This window comes from Phoca vitulina, unplaced genomic scaffold (genome assembly GCF_004348235.1).
Source record: "Phoca vitulina isolate PV1807 unplaced genomic scaffold, GSC_HSeal_1.0 scaffold65, whole genome shotgun sequence".
Taxonomy (NCBI): Eukaryota; Metazoa; Chordata; class Mammalia; order Carnivora; family Phocidae; genus Phoca; species Phoca vitulina.
Genome location: NW_022589768.1, coordinates 3,578,012 through 3,603,693, shown reverse-complemented (window position 1 = coordinate 3,603,693; position 25,682 = coordinate 3,578,012). Strand labels below are relative to the sequence as shown.

The 25,682-nt window shown below is 45.8% G+C and overlaps 1 long non-coding RNA gene across 1 annotated transcript in view; it reads right to left on the bottom strand.

The window, feature by feature from the left end:
* Positions 1-25,682, bottom strand: part of LOC116624234 — a 115,291-nt gene that overhangs the window by 59,604 nt on the left and 30,005 nt on the right. The window lies entirely within an intron of this gene.

Sequence of the window (25,682 nt, the reverse complement as noted above, 5' to 3'; positions counted from 1 at the left end):
AATCTGTCTCCTAGTCAGACGATGGGGACACAAACCCCTCCCTGCTGGGATGGGAGCCCAGGTGGAAGTTCCTGGGTGTGCGCTCATGTCCTTTCCAACATGCTCCGTGCACAAGAGGAATGCACGAAACCTCTGTCCGCTGTTAAAGCTGTGAGGGGCTCATCAGGCGCCTTTCCCTGGGGCTGTGGTCTGTCATGTCTGGACATGGGAGGAAGGAGGGGTCTGAGCCAGTGTCCCGTGGGAGGGAGGATAAGACGGGCTCAGAAACGGCAGGCTGTGGTGGAGGGCCAGGGCCAGGACTCTGTGAGGTTCCTTAAAAGAAGAGCTGAAGGCAGAAGTGGAGAGGATGTTTGTGTATGTGTGTGTGGGGTAGAGATTCTGGGGGATAAGGGGACCCAACTGTCAAAATGCCACCAGAACGGGAAAGGGGGACCTCTCTTCGCTCTGGAAGGGGCTCGGCGTGTGAGGACACCTGGCACCCTGGGCCTCGCTCAGGCCTGCTGTTTGGAGATCCAGGATGCAGTGTCCTGGGGCAGGCGTCCTGTCCGGACAGGTCCCTTTGGTCCCAGAGCCACAGTCACGGGCGCCCTCAAGTGGCTTCACAGTGGCAAGAGGAGGACGGGGCTCAGGATGGTGAGCATCTGTGATACCTTTCCCTCCTCCCAGAAATAACCTAGCTGGGCTTCAAGGCAGCCAGGAAGACTGAATGGCTCAAGACGGGTCCAGAGATACTGAAACCAGAATGAGTTTTGAAGATGTGTCCCTATTTGTATCCACAAGCTGCAGAGATCTGAGAGAACCGGAATATTTAAGCATATGATAATTTATTCTTCATATTTCTCATTTATCCCCCCAATAAAATACCACTTACTGCGAGTCTTCTGATTACAACTCAGTATTTGTTTATTTAGAAAATGTGGACAATACAGAGAAACCACGGAGAGACTAACAAACATTACTTGTAAGCTGATCCCTACGGGTAACTACTCTGCATTCTGTATTACACACACTGCTTTGTAATTTACTTTATGCAGTTCCAAGTATACCGTGGATCGCTTCACATGTCAATAAATGTTCTTTTACGTTATTTTTTAATGGTAGTTTGGCATGCCTTTTTGTAAGCCTGCCAAAAATTATGTAACCAGTTCTTCTGTTGAACACGAAGGTGGCTTAAAACTGTTAGCCATAAAATAAAGTGGTGATGACCAGCCCGAGAAACAAATCTATGCACACACACAAGATGAGTTTCTTAGGACGAATTCCGCGGAAGATACTTGCTGGTCCAGTGGTATGCACATTTTTAAGGCTTTGATACATGTTGGCAAGTTGTCTTCCAGAAAGGTTGTTTCAATTTACACTCACCTACAAAGTAGGAGAATGCCTGTCGCCCAACAACTTCACCCAAACTGGATATTATCCATCTTTTAAAATCTTTGTCAGCTTGCAAGTGATCATCCTTAACTGTTTAGATTCCCATTACTTTGATTTTTAGCAAGGGTCACCAAGGCATCTTTTCACTATTTTCAGTTCTTCTTGTGTACACTGCCTATTTGCATAATTTATTTTATTCCTGAATGCTTATGAAGTCCCAGACATGGAGCATTTTCTACTTGATGTGCTCAGCTTTTCCTCACTGACTTCTAGGAACTCTTTATATAATATTATTAGGCCCTTGCTTGTCATGTTATGAAGACTTCCTTCCTGTTTGTCTTTTAACTTCGAGCTTGTCTGTTTGGCCTTATATACATTTTAAATGTTTATGTAGTCCAAACTGTCAACCTTGGTGTTACAGCAAGAAAAGTTTTGTCTTTATCAAGAATATAAAAAACAGAATTTTCTATACCCTCTCATTTATAATTTTCTCATTTACATTTCAATCTTTAATTCTTCTTGCATTTATTCTGATGTCTGAGTCAAATTGAGGATCTAATTAACTTTTTTTTTTCAAAGTTTGGCCAATTTTCGCAACATTCTTTTTTGCCCCCCAACCTTATTGGTTGAGCACTCTTATCTTTTTTCCAAAATTTAACATGTGATTGTTCTGATTAATGCTTTGATTTTTCATAGGCTTATTAGACATTTGCATTTCTTCTTCTGTAAATGCCTACACATATGTCCTGTTTTCCTCAGCGCCTTCTTCTCTTGTGGATTGGAAAGTATACTTCATATATTGAAGACACACTCCTTTTTTTGCTCATATTGCAAATGATATTGCAAATCCTTTCCCCAGTGTGAACTCGGAGAATTAATTTTCATAAAACATTTTGGCTTATAGTCTTCACATTAGTCCTCTTATTTTTTTAATTTAATTTTATTTATTTATTTTTAAATTTTATTATGTTATGTTAGTCACCATACAATACATCATTAGTTTTTGATGTTGTGATCCACGATCCATTGTTTTCATATAACACCCAGTGCTCCATGCAGTACGTGCCCTCCTTAATACCCATCACCAGGCTAACCAATCCCCCCTCCCCTCTCCCCTCTAGAACCCTGTTTGTTTCTTTTAATTGTTACGTTAATCCCCATACATTACATCATTAGTTTTAGATGTAGTGTTCCATGATTCATTGTTTGTGCATAACACCCAGTGCTCCATGCAGAACGTGCCCTCCTCAATACCCATCACCAGGCTCCCCTCTAGAACCCTCAGTTTGTTTTTCAGAGTCCATCGTCTCTCATGGTTCATCTACCCCTCCGATTTCCCCCCCTTCATTCTTCCCCTCCTGCTACATTCTTCTTCTTCTTTTTTTCTTTCTTAACATATATTGCATTATTTGTTTCAGAGGTACAGATCTGAGATTCAACAGTCTTGCACAATTCACAGCGCTTACCAGAGCACATACCCTCCCCAATGTCTATCACCCAGTCACCCCATCCTTCCCACCCCACCCCCCACTCCAGCAACCCTCAGTTTGTTTCCTGAGATTAAGAATTCCTCATATCAGTGAGGTCATATGATACATGTCTTTCTCTGTTTGACTTATTTCGCTCAGCATAATACCCTCCAGTTCCATCCACGTCGTTGCAAATGGCAAGATCTCATTCCTTTTGATGGCTGCATAATATTCCATTGATTATATATACAACCTCTTCTTTATCCATTCATCTGTTGATGGACATCTTGGCTCTTTCCACAGTTTGGCTATTGTGGACATTGCTGCTATAAACATCGGGGTGCACGTACCCTTTCGGGTCCCTACTTTTGTATCTTTGGGGTAAATACCCAGTAGTGCAATTGCTGGATCATATGGTAGCTCTATTTTCAACTTTTTGAGGAACGTCCATACTGTTTTCCAGAGTGGCTGCACCAGCTTGCATTCCCACCAACAGTGTAGGAGGGTTCCCCTTTCTCCGCATCCCCGCCAACATCTGTCATTTCCTGACTTGTTAATTTTAGCCATTCTGACTGGTGTGAGGTGGTATCTCATTGAGGTTTTGATTTGGATTTCCCTGATGCCGAGCGATATCGAGCTCTTTTTCATGTGTCTGTTGGCCATTTGGATGTCTTCTTTGGAAAAATGTCTGTTCATGTCTTCTGCCCATTTCTTGATTGGATTCTTTGTTCTTTGGGTGTTGAGTTTGATAAGTTCTTTATAGATTTTGGATACTAGCCCTTTATCTGATATGTCATTTGCAAATATCTTCTCCCATTCTGTCGGTTGTCTTTTGGTTTTGTTGACTGTTTCCTTTGCTTTGCAAAAGCTTTTTATCTTGATGAAGTCCCAATAGTTCATTTTTGCCCTTGCTTCCCTTGCCTTTGGCGATGTTTCTAGGAAGAAGTTGCTGCGGCTGAGGTCGAAGAGGTTGCTGCCTGTGTTCTCCTTTAGGATTTTGATGGACTCCTGTCTCACATTGAGGTCTTTCAACCATTTGGAGTCTATTTTTGTGTGTGGTGTAAGGAAATGGTCCAGTTTCATTCTTCTGCATGTGGCTATCCAATTTTCCCAACACCATTTGTTGAAGAGACTGTCTTTTTTCCATTGGACATTCTTTCCTGCTTTGTCAAAGATTAGTTGACCATAGAGTTGAGGGTCCATTTCTGGGCTCTGTATTCTGTTCCATTGATCTATGTGTCTGTTTTTGTGCCAGTACCATACTGTCTTGATGATGACAGCTTTGTAATAGAGCCTGAAGTCCGGAATTGTGATGCCACCAGCTTTGCTTTTCTTTTTCAACATTCCTCTGGCTATTCGGGGTCTTTTCTGGTTCCATACAAATTCTAGGATTATTTGTTCCATTTCTTTGAAAAAAGTGGATGGTATTTTGATGGGGATTGCATTGAATGTGTAGATTGCTCTAGGTAGCATTGACATCTTCACAATATTTGTTCTTCCAATCCAGGAGCATGGAACGTTTTTCCATTTCTTTGTGTCTTCCTCAATTTCTTTCATGAGTATTTTCTAGTTTTCTGAGTACAGATCCTTTGCCTCTTTGGTTAGATTTATGCCTAGGTATCTTATGGTTTTGGGTGCAATTGTAAATGGGATCGACTCCTTAATTTCTCTTTCTTCTGCCTTGTTGTTGGTGTATAGGAATGCCACTGATTTCTGTGCATTGATTTTATATCCTGCCACTTGACTGAATTCCTGTATGAGTTCTAGCAGTTTTGGGGTGGAGTCTTTGGGGTTTTCCACATAAAGTATCATATCATCTGCAAAGAGTGAGAGTTTGACTTCTTCCTTGCCAATTTGGATGCCTTTGATTTCTTTTTGTTGTCTGATTGCTGTGGCTAGGACTTCTAATACTATGTTGAATAGCAGTGGTGATAGTGGACATCCCTGCCGCGTTCCTGACCTTAGGGGGAAAGCTCTCAGTTTTTCCCCATTGAGAATGATATTCGCTGTAGGTTTTTCATAGATGGCTTTTATGATATTGAGGTATGTACCCTCTATGCCTATACTCTGAAGAGTTTTGATCAAGAAAGCATGCTGTACGTTGTCAAATGCTTTTTCTGCATCTATTGAGAGGATCATATGATTCTTGTTCTTTCTTCTGTTAATGTATTGTATCACGTTGATTGATTTGCGGATGTTGAACCAACCTTGCAGCCCAGGGATAAATCCCACTTGGTCGTGGTGAATAATCCTTTTAATGTACTGTTGGATCCTATTGGCTAGTATTTTGGTGAGAATTTTTGCATCCCTGTTCATCAGGGATATTGGTCTGTAGTTCTCCTTTTTGATGGGGTCTTTGTCTGGTTTTGGGATCAAGGTAATGGTGGCCTCATAAAATGAGTTTAGAAGTTTTCCTTCCATTTCTATTTTTTGGAACAGTTTCAGAAGAATAGGTATTCATTCTTCTTTAAATGTTTGGTACCACAGTACCACAGTATGTTACTGGCACAAAAACAGACACGTAGATCAATGGAACAGAATACAGAGCCCAGAAATGGACCCTGGGAAGCCATCTGGCCCTGGGCTTTTGTTTGTTGGGAGATTTTTGATTTTTGATTTTTGATGACTGCTTCAATTTCCTTAGTGGTTATAGGTCTGTTCAGGTTTTCTATTTCTTCCTGCTTCAGTTTTGGTAGTTGATAAATCTCTAGGAATGCATCCATTTCTTCCAGGTTATCGAATTTGCTGGCATAGAGTTGCTCATAATATGTTCTTATAATTGTTTGTATTTCTTTGGTGTTGGTTGTGATCTCTCCTCTTTCATTCATGATTTTGTTGATTTGGGTCATTTCTCTTTTCTTTTTGATAAGTCTGGCCAGGGGTTTATCAATCTTGTTAATTCTTTCAAAGAACCAGCTCCTAGTTTTGTTGATCTGTTCTACTGTTCTTTTAGTTTCTATTTCATTGATTTCTGCTCTGATCTTTATTATTTCTCTTCTCCTGCTGGGTTTAGGCTTTATTTGCTGTTCTTTCTCCAGCTCCTTTAGGTGTAGGGTTAGGTTGTGTACTTGAGACCTTTCTTGTTTCTTGAGAAAGGCTTGTATTGCTATATACTTTCCTCTTAGGACTGCCTTTGCTGTATCCCAAAGATTTTGAATAGTTGTGTTTTCATTTTCATTGGTTTCCATGAATTTTTTTAATTCTTCTTTAATTTCCTGGTTGACCCATTCATTCCTTAGTAGGATGCTCTTTAGCCTCCATGTATTTGAGTTCTTTCCGATTTTCCTCTTGTGATTGAGTTCTAGTTTCAAAGCATTGTGGTCTGAAAATAGGCAGGGAATGATCCCAATCTTTTGATACCAGTTGAGACCTGATTTATGACCTAGGATGTGATTGATTCTGGAGAATGTTCCATGGGCACTGGAGAAGAATGTGTATTCTGTTGCTTTGGGATGGAATGTTCTGAATATGTCTGTGAAGTCCATTTGGTCCAGTGTGTCATTTAAAGTCTTTATTTCCTTGTTGATCTTTTGCTTAGACCATCTGTCCATTTCAGTGAGGGGGGTGTTAAAGTCCCCCACTATTATTGTATTGTTGTCGATGTGTTTCTTTGCTTTTGTTATTAATTGCCTTATATAACTGGCTGCTCCCATGTTAGGGGCATAGATATTTACAATTGTTAGATCTTCTTGTTGGATAGACCCTTTAAGTAGGATATTGTGTCCTTCCTCATCTCTTATTACAGTCTTTGGTTTAAAATCTAATTTGTCTGATATAAGGATTGCCACCCCAGCTTTCTTTTGGTGTCCATTAGCATGGTAAATGGTTTTCCACCCCCTCACTTTCAATCTGGGGATGTCTTTGGGTCTAAAATGAGTCTCTTGCAGACAGCATATCGATGGGTCTTGTTTTTTAATCCAGTCTGACAGCCTGTGTCTTTTGATTGGGGCATTTAGCCCATTTACATTCAGGGTAACTATTGAAAGATAGGAATTTAGTGCCATTGTATTGCCTGTAAGGTGACTGTTACTGTCTATTGTCTGTGTTCCTTTCTGGTCTATGTTGCTTTTAGGCTCTCTCTTTGCTTAGAGGACCCCTTTCAAGATTTCTTGTAGGGCTGGTTTCGTGTTTGCAAATTCCTTTAGTTTTTGTTTGTCCTGGAAGCTTTTTATCTCTCCTATTTTCAATGACAGCCTAGCTGGATATAGTATTCTTGGCTGCATATTTTTCTCATTTAGTGCTCTGAATATATCCTGCCAGTCCTTTCTGGCCTGCCAGGTCTCTGTGGATAGGTCTGTTGCCAATCTAATGTTTCTACCATTGTAGGTTACATATCTCTTCTCCCGAGCGCTTTCAGGATTTTCTCTTTGTCTCTGAGACTCATAAGTTTTACTATTAGATGTCGGGGTGTTGACCTATTTTTATTGATTTTGAGAGGGGTTCTCTGTGCTTCCTGGATTTTGATGCCTGTTTCCTTCCCCAAATTAGGGAAGTTCTCTGCTATAATTTGCTCCATTATACCTTCTGCCCCTCTCTCTCTTTCTTCTTCTTCTGGGATCCCAATTATTCTAATGTTGTTTCATCTTATGGTATCGCTTATCTCTCGAATTCTGCCCTCGTGATCCAGTAGTTGTTTATCTCTGTTTGTTTCTTTTGATGGTTTCTGACTTGGTTGTTGGGCTTGGGAATGCCTTCCACTCACCAAGGTCACATAAATTGTCACTTGAAGTTTATTTGGTTTTCTTCCTTCTTACCTCACTGCCTTCTCCTTCCCACTCCAATTTATTTATAATTTTGACATGTTACATTAGGCAAAAATCTAACTTTACCTTTTCCCCAAAGAGTCACCCAAGGGCCCCCACCATTGTTTATCCAGTATGCTTTTACTTTCTTATTTGAACTGTCACCTTTATCACACACGAAACAGGTACCAGGTCATGTTCCTTGCTAATATCCTGCCTCTGCCCTGCTTTTAACTCTGAGATTTCTGCTCTACCAAACCTCAATCCTGCATGGATCCATCTTCCCGTCTCCCTGCTCCTCCTCTGGCTGCCGGGAGCCGAGTGGGGAATTGCTCCCTTTTGCTGGTTGGTGCTGCTCTGCATTCAGTCAAGGGCCCCAGCTTTGCCTTGCAGTCAGGCCACCTCCCCTTCCCAATCTTATAGAAGCCCTTTCAAACCCCATGCCCATCCTCCTCCAGCCTCGCCAGCAGATAACCTTCCCTCCTTCCAGCTAAAGAATCAATATAACTTCAGTCGGATCTTTCTCAGCTTCTATCCACCAACCTTCCCTCTTCAAGGAACAATAATTGCCAACGTTTGCTGAGTCCTTACTCGGTGCCAGGCAGCGTCTTAACCACTACATGTGTGATTTGTCCTCACAACAACTTTGTCAGGTGGGTCCTCTTATTGTCCCCAGATAACAGGAAAAGAAACCGGAAGCCCCGTTATGTAATTTGCCGAAGGTCACACTATGAACAATGGCTGAAAGTAGGATTCGACTCCTGGTGGTGCCTTGAGAGTTCAAGTTCAAGTTCCTGACCACTCCTGCATGTGATTCTTTTCAGTCTTGCTGGGCTTCAACAGATGGGGAGTGTGGATTACCTTGGTTTCAATCTTTGTTCTCTGGTGTGGTAGGAAAATCATCCACTTTTTCATTTATTCAAGGCTCCCATATTCGAGCCCCTTCTGTGTGCTGGCCACGGTGCTGGGGATAAAGAAGGATGCAGAAGCAGACACAGTCTCTGTCCTCCTGAAGCTGATGGTCTATCGGGGCCAACAGACATTGACCAAAGAATCATACCAACAAGCACAAGACCACATCCCCAGTAGATGTCCCAAAGGAAAGGACCATAGATCTACAAGCATGGACAGTAAAGGCTTGAGCAGTGGGGGTAAGCGTGTGAGGGCAGAGCCTTCCTGAGAAAGTGGCCAGTGAGCCAAAGACCTGAGACCGCGGGTGAAGGGGTAACGTGAGCAAAGCACAGGGACAGGCAAGATCTGGGCACGGGTAGCACACATTCCAGGGTTTTCGGCACGCTTAGTGACATGCTGGGAGAGGTCTCCAGGCAGGCACACACGCAGGACCTCTCCAAGACCCCCACCAGGCAGGCACACATGCAGGACCTCTCCAGGACCCCTGCCCCGAGCCGTGGTCACCAGTGATGACTTGGACCTGCAAGGTGTGGAAAGAAGAGGCCAGCTGCCCGTCGGGTAGCGCCATCGGTGCCTACAGCCCTTGGGCCCCATGACTTGTGGTGCCCCGTAGACTATGCCCAGTGACCTCGTTAGTCCCTAGACTCTCCTGCCTTCCAAAATGTTAACAACTCTTTGTGGAAGAGACATATGATTCTCTGTGGGAGGAGGAGGGACGTGAGGTTACAAAGCAAACTTGGCTTTCACCCGTCCATTGGACAAGGCTGTCCATTCCCTTTTCCTCATGTTTTCCAGCGTAGGCACTTACATCGAAAGGGACACCCCTTGCCTCTCATCCCAGTCCTTCCACTCTTCACGCAGGGGAGGGGGGCGGCGCTGAGTTATCAGATCAAAAAGAAGCTGACACACACTGGTTCACATGCGGAGGAACTAATCTATCAAAAGCCTGTTGCTTCCCTTTCCTCTCGTCTAGGGCAGGTGCCAGGCTGACATCCTGGGTGAGTACACGTCGATTACTGACCTGAACCTTCCCTGCCTCATCTGCCCCCAACATCTGTCCAGGGGCAACATGGGGGGGCACATTTCTAGCCAGTGCTAGCAAGCCCTTTTGGCCAGGAGTCTAAAGACACATTTTCTAATCAGCTCGTTAATAATAAAGCTGATGGGTTAAACCTCTATCCATCTGTTTCACATGTCTCATATATTTATCAATTGGTTCCATATTTGGGAGAGGGAAAAAAAAGGAGTATTATTTATCAACTGCCCTCCCCACCCCAACCCACCTGTAGGACACATATTGAGAGTATTTTCTCCGTTTAAGGTTTTGTGGTCCTAAATCAGCTTCTCTAACCAAACACAGGTGGAGACCTCTTAGAACCCAAGGATCAATGCCCACTCCCTTCCTCCACGGCCCTGTTTGGGACGTAAGGGGGGACCTGAAGGGGAGACCTGGAGACCACGCTTCTAAGCGCCAACATGATGTCTGAAGTATTTCCCAGGGCACGCACGTTTCCAAGCAACAACACACATTACCGCCTACAGAAGGTCTACCCATGACTCACGACGGGGGCTCATCCGTGCCTTGGCAGCCCTCTGTGAACACAAACACTTGGGTGCTGTCACGTGGGGCAGAGTCCAAGCTCATTTTGCCTCGGGACACAGTCTCGGTGCCCGGCCGGGTGTCGTCCCCGCCTGGTTAACCAAAGGCACCACGTGGTCACTCAGGGGACTGAAGGGGAGTGAGGAAAGACCCTTGTCCTTGCCGCCGGTCCTGGGTCACACTTGTTACAGGCCGTCTGGTCCCGTAGCAGAGAGAGGGGCTGGTACTGGAGGCCACCACTCTTCTGGGTACAGCAGCTGCCGGGGAAGAGAATGAGATGTGACCCCCGAACAGAACTCTATGGGAAGGGAATTGGCGCGCGACCCCAGGCTCAGGAGGTGTGGTGGGGGGTACGAGCCGCCATTCTCCTTCATCAGAGTCACCAGGGAGAGACAGGATCGGTGGCCAGGGGGCAGGGAGAGTACTGAAACCTCGAAAGGGGCTGGGTGACACCACTGTCCTTGGGCCCCTTTGCCAGGCTGCATTTTGGTGAGTTACTGCCTGTGGGAAAGGTGGGGTGGGGTGGAGGGGCTGAAGGTGACTGGCAGGGGACAAGGCTGCGTATTTGGGAAAACCCGTCCATGTGGAAACGGGTTCTCGGTGATCTTTCAAGGCTCTGTGTTGGCAAAGGTGTGGCAAGGGCAGACCCACAGCAGCAACAATGGCTGGCATTTTGGAGACCCTAAAAGTAGGCGAAGCATCATGCTAAGCCATTACATTGCAGACAGCTGCCCCTGGGGAACAGGGGAGGGAGATAAGGGGAGAGGCTAAGGTTTAGCTGAAAATGCACTTTGAGGAGGAGAGGGCCTGGCCTCTGCCTAGGGTGCCGGGGGCAGCCTGTCACTAACTCATCAGAAATATCCTAGCACCCAGCATCCGAGGCTTTGTGAAAGAAGAGCTAGCTCTGGGGACTGTCAGGCGGGGATGCGTGATTGGAGGTCACGGGGTGGGGGGCGGGCGGGTGAAGGCATCTACAGAAGCCTGCCCGGCCTGTGCGCCACCATCCCGGGGTCCTGAGCATCTCCTCCACCCTGTGCCCCTCCCACACAGAACCGAGGGCTCTAACCCAAACCCTCATGGAGGCCCACCCACCCCTGTCCTCAGCTTGGGGCAGCTCCCCCATCGGAGAGGAACAGCACCCCTCTCTCGCTCCTGCTTGCAAGTATGGACTTGAGAAGTGCAGTTTACGAAGCCATCTCGACACCTCCCTACCGTGACTGCGGAGGCCTTCTGATAACCCCAGGACTCCCACGGGCCGTGACCTCCTCTTTGTAAGAGAAACAGCGACCCCTCTCTCCTGCCCACGCTCTGGCGGAAATACGATCCAGTGTTTCTGGAATCCTAACAAGCCCACTTAGGTCCACACTCAGGTTCAGGATTCAGCTCATCCTCTCAGCCAGAGAAGGTAACAGAACCACGACCAAGAGGAAATATCCCTGTGGATGCTCATGTCTTTGCTCATTTTTATTTAGTTTTAAAAAGTTATCTTGGACCCCCGAGTTTACATTTTTTCAGTCAGCTGCAGGGCTCTGACATGGACCCTGGCGTGCAAAGCACACACGAGGGGGAGGCTGCCTACAGAAGTGGGAGATCATCTTACGAGATTTAGGGAAAAGTAGACCCTAGGCCTTCTGAGGCCTTAATCATCATTTATGGCCGGGATGCTGATATGTCTGAGAGGCAGCAGGGCTGTTGTTGCCAAACAAAACCAAATTTATAAGCAAACAGGACATTGTCAGGACAGTGTCAAATACCGGGCAAATTAAGCATATTGTTAAGTATCGAATATCACAGGCCTTAGCCAAGACGCTCCCTCTTTTTGTCAGCTCCCCAGACCCCATAGAGTCCCTTAAGCAGTATTTGAGGAGGAAGCACTCCTAAACCCATAGAGTCTAGATTTGTCTTTTAGCTTCTTGAGTTTAGAGTTAAATACGTAATTTGTTTGCTCAGCAGTAGTCCCTGATGAGGTTGTTTATCTTGTCTGTGAAATGTTTAGAAGTATGAAACATCCTCAAAAGTCAACTTGACCTGTTTCTCTTCCAGGAAAGGCAGTCCCTCTGTATAAGCTCTGTTCAAGGTTGAGAAACAGAAACCCCAACTGAAAGTAGCTCAAAGAATAAAGGGATTCATTGGCTTTTATAACCTGAAGACCAGAAGCAGTCAGGTGGGCTTCAATAGTCGGGTGGTATGATCCAGCAGTTTAGTGAGGAAATTAAGGATGGTGTTTCTTGCTATCTTTATGCTCTGACTTCATCCTCTCTGAAAGCTTCATCCTAAACCTGGTCTCCCTCGTGATGGCAAAATGGTTGCAGCAGCTCCTGGCTTCACATGTGCACACCATGCCGTTTAGAAGGTCAGAGAGTTTCCTTTCCTAAAGTGCTCTTGGAAAGGTGAATAAGCTCTTTCATTTTTCAGAAGTGCATCATCTTATAGCCCAGAGCACTAAATTGGGTCACAAGCTCATTGGAGAATGCTATGGGCTGATTGGCTCAGGGAATCATAGTGACAAAGGATCTGTGATTGTCCTGGTTGACTTAGACCAAAAAGAACTCAGTCTTCGAGCATTCATAACAGCATGCTGCTACACAGCAGGGTGTGGGTAAGGGACGGGTGTTTCGGACATTACCACGTGGTCTCCCACACTCTCCCTAGCATCCCTGGCATCCCCGGCAAGTTGTCACCCAACGTTTCATCCCATGGATGGAGAGCACATCACTACTGAGGGAGCTCATGCTGTGGTGGGTCAGCTGTGACAGGTCCCTCGGGACTCTCCTCCCAACTCCACCATCTGAGTCCACATAGCACAAAGCCAGCTTACGCTTTAAGAGATGGCCCTTCTTTCTTCTCAGCAGAGGGGGGGTGAGATACGGATTTTTTAGAGAACAGGAGGAAAATGAGTTAACTATCCTTCTTCCTTCCATGCTTGCATTGGGGCTCTGCCTCAAGAAGGCAACTCTTGGGGCTGTGTCTTATACCAGCACCCATGGCAAAGAGAGGCATATAGAGTCCCCAAAAGAGGATGGAGAGGATCTTTAAGATGTTCGCTTTGGGGTGATCTTTGCAGGTTCCTCATGTCTTGCTTGTGCCTGTGTATGGGACGGAGTCCCTCCCCCAGAGCCAGGTTAGGGTGCCCAGGACTGTGGTATGTTCAGAGACCGTGATTACTCCTGAGGGTCCGGTCTCACCCAGCCTGGTGGGTGCTGCCTCAGGAGGTCTCTGTTATATTCTAATGACTATAATTTCAGCAAAAAAAAAAAAAGCTACTTCTTGCCCCCACTACCAACCCACTGGCCTAAAAGTCCGCCTTACCCCATATGCTGACACCAAAGACTGCAATTAGGCTGCATGAAAATAATGATATGGGTAAACTTTTATTCCAATCTTGACTCCTCGTTTCTTTTTCATGCCTTATTGCATCAAAAGAAGTTTTCTAAATTAATAACAACGGTAACTACTAGACAGCAAACTCCCCCAGAGCAGACATCACTTTTTCACCAAGCACCTGGGATACACCTGAGAGATTGAACATGCATGTGGACAAGGACGAGACCAAATATAAAAACAGACCTTCGCCTTACATCCTGCAGCAGCCTGCCCAGAAAACCAATCATGTTATTGACAGTCATCAGTCTAGGAAGCTGGCCTGCCTTTATAAGCCGGCCACGCAGGGGACCAGCTTACTATCTCCAGGAGCAATCCCGGCAGCAAAGCAATCACTCAGGACTTCACTAATAATGAAGAGCTTTCCTAATTTTTGTCTTTGTTTTCCACTTAGGATCAACCAGAGAAAGCCAAATGTGACCCCTAACCAATCACACTGAATGCCCTCCTTCTGGTTAGCCCACCTGCAGCCTCCTCTCCCCCCACTCCCCCCTCCAACAGCCTCCAGTCAGGGCACATCTGAAGCCTTCCCTTTTTCCCCTAGAAAGCTGGCTCCTGCTCTGCCTGCTTTTGAGTCTCTGCCCGGATGCAGGGGACAGTGACTGACTCCCTTTCTATATCAAGTTCTATATCAAGTTCAGAACAAATAGATTTTGCTTTTGTCACTTGGTTGGACTTAGTTTTTTTTTTCCCCACATAGTAGATGTTCAATAATTGTTGAGTGGAGCAAGAAGAGAATGAAATATATTTTGAGGAACTCTGAATAGATAGAATTTTGCCCAGCTTTACTGAGCTACAATTGACGTAATGTGTAAATTCAAGGTGTGCAGTGTGGTGATTGGATACATGCAAGTACAGATAATTTCTATTTGCCAATCACACATCAAGAGAGCTGGAAAAAAAATCCACATTATAAAAAAGAACAAAGGAAGAAAATAGGGAATCTGTCTTGTGTCTTTGCGGAGAGGGACTACTAGGTTTTTGCCACGTGACATAATTTTCTCTTAAAAATGATCAGGCTGTGAAAAGAAAAGAATGTGATGTCTGACTTGCCTGAACCATGATGTTACAATGTGGGTTCTGGTTCAGCAGGTCTGGGGTGGGGCCTGAGATTCTGCATTCTGGGTTTCAAAGGAAGCTGGTGATGCTGGGCTATACCCCATGCTTCCGGCAGTGAGAGTTTCATGATCTGGGAAGTAGCTCCACACACTCATTTCTGTTCCTATCTCTGAAAACCCAGATGGACAGCCCACATCTCAGGTACAGAAACTGCAAGGGATGGCCCAATGTGGAAGCCGATTACTCTAGAAGTTAAAAAAAAATACAGAAAACAATGTATATTTTGATTCCAACAAAAAGGAAATGATGTTCTCGGGCAGCCTTGCTCTTCAGAAACAAACACTTTTCATCATGCTTTGATTAAAGGTAAAGTACTTTCTTCCTCTAGACCCATCCACGCACAGCTGGGCAAATCTCAGTTTGGAAAATTATTGCCAATGTTGTGAAATCTCCCTTGCCATGCTGGTTGCACAGGTTGGCTGGAATTCTGTGCGAGGGAGAGAAGGATACTTGGGAAATTACCTTACTTTGCTGAACGTTGCAGACCCTGGGACCAAAACCACCACTAACAAACACCCTTCCAAATCATGACTCATTCCCCTGAGCCGACTCTTCACAACATCTGTTCAGCCCGACCCGTCCTGATCGCTCCTTTTGTCATCTGACTTGCAGACGGGTGTCTGATCTCCTTTGATATACTGTACATGACATCCCAACAAACCCTTCTCTTTAATCAAAGGAATCAGACATATGCCACCATCAGAAGTCGGGTGGGGCGAACGCAGAGCAGATGTGTTCCTGCAGGTCGGATGGAGTGAGTGGATTCAGAACATACATTTGGCATAATCTTTAAATTAACCCTAGGATCTAATTTTAAAATAAAACCCCACACCTTTCACAGCAGCAATGAAACAAAAGTCCTGAGGTAACTTTTCATAAATCCACTTAGAAGTATAGCATTAAACCGTGAAAACTCTTAGGCCAGATGGTCTCACCTTTTAAAATATCTAAAGGAAGAACACTTTCACATTCCAACACCAATAGGCATAGGTATCTATGGATTTTAAAGCAGCCTTGCAAATGCAGGCAAATACACTCTGTGCCCATACGTATTCATTATTAAAAATCTTATTGACAGATGTATGTCCACAATAGGATAAAAACAAGTTAGTATTTCCCAACAATTCCCCAGGACTGTTTTCTTTCAAAAGGGGAATAAGTATCCCACAAAGTCTGCACCGACGGGCATGCTCAAGAAGTGCTGGGATGAGATGCAGGTGCTGAGCCAGAGGCTGGACGAATTATCTAGGACGGGCCCTCGAAACTGAGATGTCTGAGATTCTCTGTCTGACACAGTCCCCATTTCCTCCGCTCCAACTCAAGGCTGCTTGCTGCATGTGGCTGAGGAAGGGCCATGCTGGCCATCGGTGTCATTTCTGGAAGGGAGAGACCAATGGAACCGCTTTTCTAGAATTTCTCTCCCTCACCCACAAACAGGCTCCTTGTTTTCATCATTTTCACTTTTGGGAAGCAGAGTGAGAAAACAGAAAGACTCTATTCTTTGCTTAATAGATCTGAATCCTAGCATAGTGACCTTGAGAAAGTTGGCTAGTTGCTCTGAGCTTCTTTTTTCTTTTTTTTTTAAAATAGATTTATTTATTTGAAAGAGAGAATGAGTTGGGGGAGGGGCAGAGGGAGAAGCAGACTCCCCGCTGAGCAGGGAGTCTGACGTGGGGCTCCATCCCAGGACCCCGAGATCATGACCTGAAGGCAGACGCGTAACTGACTGAGCCACCCAGGTGCCCTGCTCTGAGCTTCTTTAATCATCTTATTACTTATGCATATATTCAATGTGTATTGAGGTTTGCCTCCATGTCAAGGGTTTACTGTCTGGTGCTAGGTTTGGGGAGTGTGACCGTAACTAAAACACCTCCACCGGCCACCCCCCACCCCGAGGAGCTTGTAATCTAGTGGGGGACATGGAAATCAGCAAGGACATAGCAATGCAAGGTGCTGGTGACAGTAGGGTCAGTATGGGGTTCTAGAGAGCACACAGGAGAAAGCACCCAGCTAGCCTCACCTTCTCTAAATAAAAAGGCAGCTTCTAGTGGCAATGAAGTGTCAGTGTCAGTCGGATAAAGGATGGGGTGCAGCTGATGGAGGGACGTGGGGAGTCCAGGCGATGACACTTTGTCCATTATGGCTACAGCGTGGCATTGGGGAGGGACTATGGAAGGCAGGAAAAAGAAGAAGAGGTGAGAAATGCAGCTTGTAAAACAATCAGGAACTAGAGCACGACCCTTGTAAGCCTCAAGATAAGGACATTGGGGGGTGCCTGGGTGGCTCAGTCGGTTGAGCATCTGACTCTTGATTTTGGCTCGTCATGGTCTCAGGGTCGTGGGATAGAGCCCCAGGTCGGGCTCCGTACTGAGCATGGAGGCTGCTTAAGATTCTCTCTCTCCCTCTGCCCTTCTCCCTGCTCATTCTCTCTTTCTAAAAAAAAAAAAAGATAAGGACATTGGGCTTGAGGGATCTTGTGGGAAACGACAGGTCTTGAGTCCTCCCTTTCTCCATCCTGCTCCATCCACGTGCATACCCCAGACCCTCCTCCTCCCCGCGCGCTGCCCCTCTTCTGGTTGGTGCAAGTGCAAACAAGCCACACCTAGTTCCTTTGGCCCCGGGGCCGAGAAACGACACTGGTCTGAACTGAAGCAGTGGATGGGTGCGGGAAAAGTGGGTCTACCCTGGATACGACCTTCTAATCCTGAGCCAGGTGCTGTGGATACAAAGAGGAGGAAGAACAGACACAGTTCCTGCTCTAGTGGATGCTGTTGTTCTCTGGAAGAGATCTGAATAAGAAGTCACCTAAACTAACTTGCAACAGGGACGAGCGTTCTGCAGGACCTGCCGGCTGTGGGGGGCAGCTGGGACGGTCCGAGCCTTTCATGGCGGATGTTTTCCCTGTCCAGATGCTCAGGGAATGCTTTCCCAGGAGCAAAGCTAAGAGTGAGCAGCCGTTCCCTGAGCCGGAAAGAGCAGGGCCGTGCGTGCGGGCCTGGGCTGGCAGGGGGTGTCGGGGGGCCTGCCGGGCTCATGGGCCACCTGAATGGGTTTCATCTTCCTCCAAGGAGCCCCAAAAAGTCCTAGCGCATGTCAGAGGCGCTGATGTGGTGGAGATAGTTTGGTTTTGAAAGGCACATTCTTCCAACCATGTGGAGACTGGATTTGGGGTAGATGGTGGGCAAAGGGGGTGCAATGAGGAGGCTCTTGATAGGGTTTGGGGGAAGAACCACAGGGCCTTGGCGTAGCGACCTAATGGTGGAGCTGAGGAACAAAGATGTTGTCTCTGAGGGAAAATGAAGTAAAATCGACAGAACTTGGTGATGGAGAGAGGCGTCCACAGTGACCCTGGACATGGAGCCCGGTGCCTCTCAGACGTGCTGTCTGAAAAGGGGAACCTGTCCGCCCCCCGCCACAGGGGAAGCTGGAGAAGGCTGTCTCCAACCCTGTGGTCAAGTATTCAGTCAACACTCAGGAAATCCTGTCACTAAAAGGAAGGAGAGAATGGGTGATAGGGGACTATTGGCATTCTCCACCTGAGAGGCGACCCTGAACCCACAAAACTAAAAAACCACACTCAGCTGCAGTGTGCTCCTCAGAGACCTTGTGGCCTTCCCTGAAGCGTGAGAGCCCCCAAAGCCCGCATCGGGGCCAGAGGAGGGCCACCACACTCCTAGAGAAGACCCCGGACTTCTGAGTCCCCTCATATGACAGCTAGAACTAACTCATGCTGGATTTCTCTAACGAGGGTGGGAAGAAAAAGACTCCACTGGAGAAAACAAATTGAGAAGATGCCAGAGGCATCTCTCATGAAACCTGCTCTGTGTTTTTTGCCATTAATGGCCCCAGGAAGCTGCCGCAGGTGAGGACGGGGAGGCAGCGTGCCCACACTGGCCTGTCGCCTGGGCCTGCGGAGTGACTGTCTTTTGGCCACAAGACATTATTCATTAAGTTGTGTTCAGTGTGAATAGCATTGCATACCAGCTGAAGACACGAAACTGTGCCTTAATATTTTGAGGCAGATGATCATAATAAGAAATATTTCAGGACCCCCCCAAAATACAAGCAACCTCAAGCAAGTGAACCCTCGAAACACTGAACTGATGCATCTTGCAGGACATACATACCACCTTGTACCCTGTGCCTTATTTCATTACCTGTTCTCAGTAATCTGTTTGCATGAATGACAGAGTGAATGGCGCAGGAGTTGAACAGTGTTCTAGAGAGAGAACCACAGAACGCTCAGAGGTTCTGCTTCACACAGAGCATGTCATGGAGTTTTGGTAGAAGAAATGGAAAGAGAAGCAGTTGACTCGGAGGAAAGGTCTTTGCTAAAAGTCACTTAGGATCACAGGCAGATTAGCTGCTGAGCATATATTCGTTTTTCTTTCCTAAGCAACATCGAGGGGACAAACGTCCACCACACTGAAGCATTTCCATCTTGCAAAATTATTCCAAGAGAAGGAAAAAAAAATGGTTTTCCAGGAGCAAAATGCAATGTAGGTTTCCAAACAATACTTGAACCACAAAACCTCTCTGCAATTAAGAAGTGTCCCGATGATTTTAAAAAAAGAAAACCCATTCAGAATGGAAGGGAGGGGACGGATATAGGACAATAATCTCCCCGTTATTCTCTACCTGGAAGTCCACTTCCTGTAGCGGCATCAGGAAGAACTGTCGGGTCGGCATGTCCCTGGGACTGAAATCACAAATGAATACAAACTCTTTACGTTCCACTGCTTTGTTTGTAGACAAGATGACACCTGGAGCTTTGGAATGGGGTGGGAGACCCAACCATATCATGCAAAGGCAGCATGCTTTTTCCAGAAGACCACAGTCAATAGTGGGAAATGCCTCCTGGCAGGAAGCTTTTAAATCACCGAGACCATTAGACACAGTGGACGTGACTTGAGCAAACATCTCTTAGAGTCAAAATATGAATGGATAATGGAACCTATGAAATGAGGGATCAATGAGGCCTTGCAATTTGCAAATACGGGGAGAGAGATGCTGGAGGAGACAGCTGAACAGTGGGATTACACCTCACCCAGCCTTTTTTTTTTTTTAAACAAAAGCCTTGATTTGGGAGAAAACAGATTGGCTATAAAGTGCAGCCGTTATAAAATATTTGAAATCTTTTGTAAGATTTCAGTTCAGGACAGTGTTTCTCAACCAGAGGCACTTTTGCCCCCATGGGGAGGTCTGGCTCTATGTAGAGGCATTTATGGTTGTCACACCTGGGGGGTGGCGGGCTTCTGGTAGAAGCCAGGGATGCTGCTAAACATCCTACAACAGGCAGAACCCTTTCCATTCTCTGCCACAGTGAAGAATTAGCCAGCCCCAAATGTCAACAATGTCAAAGTTGAGAAACCTTGGCGCAGAAGAAAAAAACACATGAAAAATAAAAAAAGGGGCAATACTCCACGATTCCTTGAAATGGGATGTGTGCCCGACAGCATGAAGTTGGACCCTCCTAAGGATGAGGGGGGAAAGCTGTATTCATGCTGTAAAACTTGGAACAAGCAAGAAGACGAGACTTGGGGCCCCGGGCGTGCCCTGCAGTTGGATTATGGAGTTGATCCTGGTCACACTTTGTGTTGCTAGCTGGCTCTGATAAAATCACTTACTTTTGAGAATCTTGAGGACACAGTCAAGGAGTAGAGAAAATGTATTAAGAAAACATAAAGAACGTTACTGTCAGTCCACGTGGGCCGCCGCCAATCCCTTGGATCCAGGGTCAAAGGCAGATGGGAAGTTCGGAGAGCCGGCTCCTGCACTGTCCAGATTGCAGGACAACGGGCACGTGGGGCCGCGGGGCAGGGATGGCTCCCTGATGGGGTGTCTGGTCCAGGAGCCCCGCCTGGGCCTGTAACAAGCCCACTCTTCCACCGACGGACATCAGGGGGTGCGCTTTTGCTATGCTATATAGCCTTTTTACCGTGTTTTCTGCAGCACAGGAAAGAAACTCATCTGTGCTCACACATCACAGGATAAACCAGGATTGGGAGCTGCCGAGGATTTTGTCTCAATTCAAACATATTTCAAGCTTTCTGATGTCCATGAATAAGCTGATGTCGTTGCTTTCCTTACTCAAAAGTAGTTTATCTTCATTTTCCTGCTGAGCTCAGAAGAAGTATACCACAAGTTTCTAAGTCGGCTCTCACGACGGATTCTGAATTGGTCTCTCTTGAGGTCTTGGATCAACTTCTCTCTTTTTGCTAACTTCTTTTATTCCCTCTCCTTCCCTGGAGCTCACCCAGTGACTGCTGATGCAGGGATATAAAGGGCCAGCCTCCTCATCCAAACATGGGACATCTGCAGAGGGCCATCCAGCTCTAGAGATCCCCATGGAAAGGACTGAGGCCCTTGTCCAGAGAGCACTGCGGTTTGGTTCCTTTGTCTGCCCAATCCTGCTTGCTACCCGCCCCCCCACACCTTCCAGAGGTGTTGATAGCCCCAGGAAAGGTTCTGCACTTTCCACTCTGTCTCAGATTCTGCTTCCCAAAAAACCCACTGGAGAAGCATGTGTTGGCGCTTATGATTTCTAGCCTCCATCCAGATTCACAGATTTGGACAGCTTTGACCCATCAAAGTTCCCATTTTTCTCTCTCTCTTTTTTTTCCCATGAGTTTTGAGGTATGGAAAAGCAATAAAAATACTTTCATTCTTGTTATATTTCAGAAGAATACAGAGTCAGAATAACTAATTCTTAAAGCTTAATTTTGATACAATTTCAAACTTCTAGAAAAGTAGCAAAAACAGTACAAAGAACTTCTGTGTATCCTTTATCCAGATTTATCAATTGTTTGCATATTGCCCCATTGGCTTCTTTATCATTCTCTCTCTGTGTGTACCACATTGATGTGCATACTATTATTTGAACCATTTGAGAATAAGTAACAGACGTTGGCCTCTGCGATAAACTAAATGTTTGTGTCCCCCCCAAATTCATACGTTGACCTAATCCCCAGTGTGATGGCATTTGGGGATGGGAGGTGATTAGGTCATGAGGGTAGCACCCTCATGAATGGCATTAGTGCCCTTATAAAAGAACTCCCAGGGAGTTCCTTGCTCCTTCTGCCATACGAGGACGAAGAGAAAAGACAGCCATCTACGTACCAGGAAGTCCTCACTGGACAGGACTGCTGGTACCTTTCTTGGACCTTCCAGCCCCCAGAACTGTGGGAAATAAATGTCCGTTGTTTATAAGCCACTCACTGTATAGTTTTCTATTGAAGCAGCTCAAACCGATAAGGACGGTCCCCTTATCCCTAAATACCTGAGTGCATATTTCCTAAGGACACGGACATTCTCTTAGAGTCACAGTGTAATGATCATACATTGGGACGTGAACACTGATACAATACTGTCAATCCAGGGTCCGCGTTTGATGTTTTCAATTGTCACAATTCTGTCCTTTATAGCTATTCTTTCCTGCTGCGGAATCCGGTCCAGAATCATTTGTTGCATTTAGCTGTCCTGAATTTGTAGCCTCTTAAATCTGGAAGGGTTCCTCTGTCTTTTTATTTATTTATTTATTTTTGCCTTTTAGGACTCTGATGTTTTTGAAGAGTGCAGGTCAGTCATTTTATAGAATGTCCCCCCATTTGAGTCTGTTTGGTGTTTCCTCATGATTAGATTCAGGTTTTTCATTTTTGGCAGACATGGAGACAGGAGTGATGTTGTGGTCCTGTCTCTGTGTCATGTTAGAGGAACATGATGTCAGTCTGTCCCAATATTGGTGATGTGGATTTGATCACTTGGTTAAGAAGGTGTCCACCAAGCTTCTTCTCTGCAAAGGTCTAGTTTTTCCTTTTGTAATTAATAAGCAATTTATGGGAGATCCTTTGAGATTATGTAAATATCCGGTTATTCATCAATTCTAGCATTCACTGGTAATCTTAAAGTTATTACTCTTACATTTATTATTTTCTCTCTGTGTAAGGAAGAGCTGTCTGCACATATTTACTTACATCAGAGTGAGATGGTGTCTCACTATGGTTTTAACTCCCACTTCCCTGATGACAAGGGATGATGAACATCTTTTCTTGGGCTTATTGGTCATCTGTGTATCTTCTTTTGCAAAATAACTGTTGAAGTATTTTGCCCGTTTTTAATTCAACTGTTTTATCTTTTTATTATAGATTTGTAGGAGTTCTTCATACAGTCTAAATACAAGTTTTCTGGGGGGTCACGTATAGGTATTGTGACTATATTCTTCCAGCCTGTGGTTCTCTTTTTTATTTTCTCAACAGTGTCATTTGATATGCAGTATATCTTGATTTTGACACAATTCAGTTCATCAAACTTTTGTCTACATTTAGTACTTTTTGTGTCCTTTATAAAGAATCATTGCCCATCCTATTTTTAATATCCTAGAAGCTTCATCGTCTTACCTTTTATGTTTAAATATATAAATCCATCTCAAATTAATTTTCATGTGTGGTGTGGAGCAGAGGTCAAGGTTCATTTTTTTCCTGCAACTTTGTCCCGTTGTTTCAGTTCCATTTATTGAAAAACTTTCTTTCTCCCCATTGAATCGCCTGGATGCTTGGGCTGAAAATCAATTGTCTTTATATATGTGGGCCTATTACTGGGTTCTAGTCTCTGCCGTTAACCTATTTATTCTTCTACTAATACCACATTCTCTTGATTACTGTAGCTTTATAATAAATTTTGAAATCAGGTAGTGTGTGTCTTTGTTCTTCTTTTTTCAAGATTGCTCTATTCTTGGCCCTTTGCATTTCCACATACAATTTATAATGAACTCATCATTTTTCAACAAAAATCAGTTTTTCAACAAAAATTGTCCTTTGGCATTTGGATTGGAATTAATTTACAGATTCATTTTGGAAAGGATTAGAGTCTTAACAATAATGTGTCTCGCGATGTATGAGCTTGGAGTGGACTTGATTTAGACTGTGACCCCTTGAATTTCTTTCTCACAGTGTATGTGTGCACATACGTATATATGCATATTTGTACATGTTGGATGGCTCTACTCCATGGAAATTTCTTTACTCTTCTTCCCCTGAGCTAAAAACTGTAACTCCAGCTGCCAGCACCTGTCTTCCCGGCTTGGACACGGGGATATTATGTACATATGCTGGTTCTGGAGCAGCAGGAGCGATCAGGAGACAGGCGTGGACTCCTCTGTACTTGCAGGCTTCCCAGGCCACGGCTCCGCTGTATGATGGTCCAATGTAGCACGTGGCACTGGTGGGAAAGGGATGGGTAGATGCGGGGAAAATGCTAACGTTATGGAATTCTGGGTGGGTGGGGAGATAAATTGCATACATTCTGGCTGAAGTGACTGGTTATTTGAGGGAGCTGATAGAAACAGTAACCACCGTAAGCAGATACATCCCCATCTCAGTAGATCTTCCTTGAAGGAGCACGTATCCCATTCAGGGCTAGGCTGTCTTTGGGTCTGAAAGATCAATAGACTTTCACTTTTCAGGGCCAGGCCCTTGTGGGGATATTTCCCTGTAGCAGAAGATACCAATAATTACATATAACATAATATAAAAACAGCTACTGTTTCTTGGCCATTCATTCCGTGCCAGGCCCAATACTGCCATTTTACATTTCATTTTCACAGCCACCTTTTGGGATAGGCAGTATCAGCTCTATCTTAGAAGACAGAAGAAATTAAGGATTGGAACGGTGAAGTGCAGCCGGGCTCCACGGTGAGCAAACGACCTCCTGTCTCTCGGCACAGCTCAGCACCAACCCACGTTCACTTTGCATCTCATGGTCCTCATGCCCCTGGGACCTCATCATCCTGGGGGAAGCCCCGCTGATGTCTACTTCGCCTTCTTGGCAACTTCTCTTCTCCATAAATCTAGACCAAGGCCAGGGTGAGCTCCTCCATCGGATGCTGTCTCCGCCAGGCCTTAATGAGCCCAGTGGAGATGGAGCACCGTGGCCAGGAGGCCTGGAAGTTAGACTCGGGAAATCCCCGGTGGGGTTCAGACCATTATCACCCAGCCTGGGCTTGCCGCTGGGCTTTTAAGTGCATTAGAGCACTCCGCATTGACCTGATGGGCTGCCCCGTGCCGGCTCGCTTGTCAAATTACCTCTCATTTGTCCAGCTCACCTGATGTTGGGGAAGCATTTTCCTGGCATCGGGAGCTGCCGGTCCGTCCTGAGGGATCTGGGGACTGGGCCTAGCTTTACGGATGGGGAAGCGGAGACCAGGCTGTACTGAGTTAGTGTGTTTTGGGTCTCCTTCAAATGCATAATGTTTGCAATTAGAGTGACTATTTTTTTTTTCATGTGGCTGGATCTAAAGTTTCAATCTGGCAGTTTAATGAGCCTCTCAGTGAGGCTACGTTTGGAGTATCAGAGCGAGGCAGCAGAGGGAATTGACTGATTATTGAATATGGGCCCTGTAGACCACCCAAAGGAATACCTCTGATTTGGGGGCTGGTGGGCATTATCTGTTATCCGGAGACATGGGCTGGTGGTCTCTAGCTGCAGAGCTGTGCATATCCTCTAACGGAAGTGGTTTACCCGAGGCTGCCCTGGGGTGACAGCAGAAGCAAGACAGATCTGTGGTCTTAGGACTTCACCTTAGATCAACATGACTTCTCTACTTGGTGGGAGGAGGGGCCAGATGGAAGGGAAGGGACCATCCATCCACCCCTCCATCCTTCTATTCTCCTAGCACCTGCAGTAAGCTAGGTTTGGCACCAGACAGACCTTTGTGAAGAGGCTGGTTGGTTGGAGTCCAAAGAAAATGGGTAACCAGGCCGAGTCTCCAGAAGTGGTTCAGGGAAAAAGAATCCCAACCACCAGCAACTGGGCCAAAACCTCAGTCCCCCAAAGCACTAGCAGTGACACTAAAAATAGGCGTCAAAGCAGCTAACCCTCTGAGCTGGATCTCATGTTGAGGTTGAGCCAAGGTTGGTGGAGATGCCTTGTCCTGGGCCGGTCGGCTGGGGGCCGTGATCTTCCTCTCAGTCCTTATGCCCAGTGGAGGGGAGCCTGAGGACCTCCTGCCTCACATGTGTACTCCGGGATGGAGGAGTCAGGCTGAACTTTAGTGTAGAGATACCAGGAGACCAGGAGTGGCAGCGTGGAAGG